A 6173-nucleotide genomic window follows, 5' to 3' on the forward strand; every position below is an offset into this window, starting at 1 on the left:
AATTCTCATGACTCCCGAATCCCTAAGAGTCGAACTTTACATGGATGGCCTCCCTAAGAGCATTCAACACAAGGTAATGACATCTCAACCCACTAACCTACAAGAGGCTTTAACAATGGCCCGCCAAGCCTTAGAAACGGTGAATGAAATGGAAGCACCGGCACCAATGGTCGAGAACCACCCGAGTAACAACAAAAGAACATGGGAAGCCTCTCAATCAAGCAACCACAACAATAACAACAACCCCGCCAAGAAGCCTTTTACCTCCAACGACAAGAAAGGCTATGCCGGAAAACTGCCTTTTTGTGACGAATGCCACAAACATCACTTTGAAGGATGTGGCAGGTTTCGCCACCGGCGCCAAGGACCCGTCGCTCGAAAGATGCCCAACGCACACAGAACGAGTGCTTGCTTCGAATGTGGCCAACTGGGTCATTTTAGGAATGTGTGCCCAAATAAGAAAATCAACCCCAACGCACGCCGTTGAACCTTCGACATCGACACCAAGGATGCCCGGAACGACGATGGACTAGTAACGGGTACGTTTCTTCACAACAAACCGTATATTTCATACTTGTTCGATTCGATTACCGCTAGACGTTTTATAACCAAGGATTTGACTCATGCTCTTTATATTCCACCTCTTTCCCCCAGATACTACTTAGACGATTTAAGTGACCGACGGAAAAATATTGTGTGCCTATAAATTTTATTGGAGGAAATACGTTAAGACTTTTGACTTGACACCTATAGAACTAGGGAGCTCGGAACCTATTCGTTAAAAAAAAAAAAAAAAAAAAAAAAAAAAAAAAATGTTTCCCCATCATCTTGTATAGATTATTGTGGACTGAGTAATTTTCGGTTGGAAACCGATACCCTCTTTCTCGTATCCATGATCTCATGATTATTTGCGTAAAACTCGTGTGTATTCCAAATCGACCTCCGTTCCGGTTATCACCAATTGGGGGTTAAGGGAGACGATGTCTCCTAAGCCATTTTTCCGAACTCGCAACGTTAGTTGTAAATCTCTCTTAGTACCGCTTGATTTATTTAGGGCTCGCCCGTATCCATAAACCTCTTGAACCGCGTATGCAAATTCATATAGACTAATCTGTTATCGTATTTATAGATGACATCTTAACTTATTTAAGTAAAGAAGGAAAACAAACAACATCACCATCTTACGCTCGAACTTATGAGAAAAGAGCAACTTTATACCAAATTCTCCGAGTGAGAATTTCTGTTGAACGAAGTCCAATTTTCTAGACCATGAAGTTAATGGTCAAGGCATTACAATCAATCTCGAAATCAAGCCACATGTAATCAGGAAACTCTCCCAACTCAGACTTGTATTCGTAAAAATCTTAGATCTCACCGGTTGTTACCAAAGATTCATTTCTGACTTTTCTCGTATTACACGACTTTAATCTCTCCGCGATCGAACCTTGAGCGTGATTCTTCACACCAACATTTCTAACTAAATTCGTACAACACCAGATGGGACTCAAATATGGAAATATTTCTACTTGGACGCCGAAAGGCATACTCCCTCGACTCGAAATCAACGGGACGGAAATTCGTTATTTTGCACGAAGAATTCGAATACTAAATTTTGGATCCGATCAATATTCTTGTCATCACGTACCACACTACATACCTCTGTTATTTCACCGTTACCGTCTGATATTACTGGAAAGTAAGATAACACACAATCCAACGATACTTCACTCTTCTTTGACTTAACGCCCTTGTGTTTCTGATAATCGGTCAACTATTATTCAACCCCGAACTATACAACTACGTGTACTACCTCATTTCTCTTTCAGACTTCAACTTTTGACAACTAGAGGCACGTTATAGCAACCTCGAGATGTAAACTCATCCTATTCTAAGTCCTCATTTCACTACTATCTTTACCGTTCGCATTTCCGTTTAAAGAAACTCCTTGTAACATTTCTCCATGGATAGAGAAACTCCTCATATTACATAAGTATTCGCCACGAGGGTGAATAGTCCTAACGAACATTTTTCGAACCCTAACTAACTTGTTCAAACGTATCTTAAGAGATTCTATTCCAACACGGTGTATCTTTGTCAATTATTCTGTATCGAAATACTCGTTTCACTTCTAGTTTTACAAGAAACCTTGGGAACCTGCTTAGACATGAGTACCGCGTACCACCCACAAACTGACGAACCGAGCAAACGAACGATTTACGTCTTGGAAAGACATCTCACAAACTCGTATTGTCACCTTTAGTAGATCACTCTTACAACAGTAGTTACCACTCGTGTGTTCACACGCACTTTCCAAAACCCCATATGACCGCTAATGTCATACCCCTGTTCATTTAACCAAAGCATCAACCACCGAAATCTGAACTCCATCAAGAAACAACAATTGAGATCGTTCAAGTCCGAGAAGGGCTCGAGGCAACCCATTGTCGCCAGAAGAGTTATACCAAACTTAGATGAAAACCTCACAAAATCCCTGTGTGTAACAGTGTAATATTGAGAAACCGCACCTTGGAAGGGTGTAATCCATTTTGGGAAATCGAGGAAGGTTATAACCGCAATATTGAACCTTTTGAAACCTTGGGGCGTATTGGAACCGCTCCCTACCGTTTAGAACTTCCGACTCAATTAAGTTTCCGTTTACCCTACATTTCGTGTAACAAACTTAGAAACGTGTCCTGCGGAACAGGAACGTGCAATCCTGCTGGATACATCAACTATCGATGACAAACTTCTCTTCATAGGAAAACCAGTTGAAACCAGAGATCGTAAAAACCGAACCTTAATGCAACGTAAAACCCTGACTATCCAAATTCATGAGAACCCTCAAGAACGTACCTTCACTTATTCGTAGAACCGACAACGCAAGATCTCGAGGAAGAAACAACGACTACTACTTCCAACTAAATTTCGGGACGAAATTTCTTTTAAGGTGTAGGTAATGTAACATCCCGCGTTTTTCCGTTAAATTTATTTTTAACACTGTCTTTTTTTTTTAAATAATATCCTTTGTTATTTAAATTCGTAGTTTCCGTTGACGAACGTTCATAATATTCTCGTTATTTAATTATAACATAACTCGTTACTTGAGCGTTTTTAAAATATTCGTTTGGTTAATTCCCGCACCCGCTTTGAAACTTAAGGGACTAAACTTGCCAAGAGGGCAAAGAGATGACTAGGTCAACTAGTCAACCTTCACCCTCCTCCATTCATTCCAACCTCCCCATTTCATTACTTCCATTTTTATTCTCTCAAAACCTCAAACACAAAATCATCATCTAAATTCGGTTTAGGGAGCTAGCAACAAAACAAATTACATATTCGTGATCCTCTCTTCATCCTCTTCATTTTGGTACCAACTTCATCTCATTTGGGTAACTTTCTAAAATCACTAGATTTTGTGTTCTTGATGTTTTTAACTTATAAAAGTGTTAATTAGTGTCTATGGCTCAAGTCTAACATGAATATATGATTTATATGCTCGATCTCGTTGTTTTAGTGTAACTAGCATGAACTTGAATTTTGGTGTGTTGTTCTTGAATTTTGGATGATCAAATGTTGTTAGATTGTTAAAGTGCATGTTTTAAAAGTGTTACTAGTATCATTAGCTTCGTTTTGATGTATAGGTTGATTAAGGAAACTCCAAGAACATGATTAATGATTTTGTGAACTTGGATTAGGGTTTGATGAGCTTTACATGAACTTTTGATGCGTCAAATGCTATGAGATATTGTTGTTAAGTGTTTTGTTGCAATGTGTGTTTGATTACCTTCAAAACGGCATATCACATGTGTGAATTGGATTCCCGAAACTTAAAATGCATTTGATGAACTTGAAACTTTGAAAATGGATTCTTAATGATCACTTGACGGAAAATCGGTTATTGAAATTGATGTTTTTGTTTGATGAAACGTGTTTAGTTGTTTTCCTTGTCAAATTACCTTTCCGACGATATATAGTATGCATTTTGGATGTTTTCGGTTCATAAAATAGGTTAATTTGAGTTTTGGTTCGTGACTTGGTCTTTTTCTGCAAACTGCATGTTTCCCAGGTATTGCGCGCCGCGCATATACCCGCGCGCCGCGCAAAATTAGAAATCCCAGATGTTTGCCTTCGTGATTAAGTTCTGACCAGGATTTACACTTGGGTGCGCGCCGCGCAACCCTTTGCGCGCCGCGCATATGCCCAGCTCATTTTAGTTTTTATTTTTCCTTTCACAAAATGTTTCCCGCTTAACCGTAACTCCGATTAACATGAAACTTGGCCATTCTGCTCATAAATGATTTCTCATCATGAGAAAATTGTCGGACACCCGATCCGACCCCGTTGACTTTGACTTTGACCAAGTTTGACTTTTAGTCAAACTTAACCAAACAATTATACGATCGTTCTAACATGCTTAGTTACTTGTATCGTGCATGAAACTTGACTAGTTGATTCACATGCTACATAATCGAGTCGTAACGAGCCATAGGACTAATTGAACATCTTTGACCTATCGTGTTTACCGTTATTGATACAACTTATTTGTTTAGGTCAAGGCTAAGCAACATTCATGCACACGTTTACTTTGTGAAGTACATTTATACTCGTGCAATCAAAGGTGAGATCATAGTCCCACTTTTTCAATCACTTTTATTCTTTACATCGTGGGCTGAGAAACACATACATTTCATACTTATTTACTTTTCATGCTTTTACATTGTGAACAAATACGAAAACAAAGATGCATACGAGTTTGAACAAAAGTCCTCAATCCAATTATCATTAGTTCCACTTGCAGGGTGTAAGTGTAAGCGTGTAATTATGTTGTGTGGCCATACGGGTTTAACAAACCCTCATTCAGACGGTTCGCTACCGTTAGTGAATGAAATATAATTTCAACAATGTATAGTGTAAGTTCTAACACTAAATTCAAAATTCAGAGGGAAGATTCGGTTAAGCCTTGATAATTGGGTGCTCGTGATACAAATACTATTTTGGAATGTGAATGATTCTGGTTGAGCAATTCTTAAAGAACCTTGTGGTTCAATACAATTTACTTACTAAACCTATGATTTCACCAACGTTTTTCGTTGACAGATTTCTATGTTTTTCTCAGGTCTTACACGATATGTGAAACATGCTTCCGCTTACTATTTGATACTTGCATCCGATGTCGAGTATACATGCATTTCATGGAGCGTCTTTTGACTTTACTTTAAACCGTGTCGCCTAGATTTCAATCGTATCTATAACGTTGTAACTTAACTTTTGGTTGAACAATTCTTGTAAACTTTGAAACAATCTTTATTTTGAAATGAAGGCGACATATTTTGGTCAAACGTTATCTTAAAGACTTATAATCAGGTAATGGGACCCACGTAGCAGACGCCGTCACTTGACGATTTGTCGGGGTCGCTACAATAGTTTCCTAGATTGCTAAGGCACCCTAGCTAGCAAGTAAGGCACACATAAAGATGCAATCCTGGTTCTCTATAACAGCCTGGTTTGCTCTGATACCAATCTATCACACCCCTAATTAGGGCCTGGATGAATGTGACATTAATATCAAACAAACCAACATATTATATTATACGAGAACAAAACTAAATGATAAGAACAAACTTTGTTGAGTACGCTGCGGAAAATGAATGTCGTTACAATAATGGAAATTACAATAAAGTAATTGTTTTAAATGCAAGAATAATAAATGCAATATCTCTTGATACTAAGTCCAAGTAGCATCACATAAGCAGTAAGTAATTCAAGCTTGATCAATCGACACCTGAGATAAAATGCTAAAGTGTCAACCAAAAAGGTTGAGTGAAGTTCATAGGTTTAACAAAAATATTTGACCGTTGTTTTAGACCACAAGATTTAGTTTATAAAGTTGATCTCGCAGGGATCAAAAAGTTATGCCAGTTCGTGATATTTAGACTAAACGTTCAAGTTTGCCCCAATGACAAGTTGTGTCTGTCCTTGTCGGTTTAATTTCATTATTAAGTAATACAATGACTTGGTCAAATTTATCGAGGACGTTGCTCCCGATAGGCCTACCCCCAATAATTAAGCATGCATTCAACGAGCAATTAAAAATATCACTGTAGGGACTTAGTCGGACATAGCCGGGTATAGCATAGTTTAACAGTTGGTACTTGTGTCTAAATTGTAAATAG

This window comes from Rutidosis leptorrhynchoides, chromosome 4 (assembly GCF_046630445.1).
Source record: "Rutidosis leptorrhynchoides isolate AG116_Rl617_1_P2 chromosome 4, CSIRO_AGI_Rlap_v1, whole genome shotgun sequence".
NCBI lineage: Eukaryota > Viridiplantae > Streptophyta > Magnoliopsida > Asterales > Asteraceae > Rutidosis > Rutidosis leptorrhynchoides.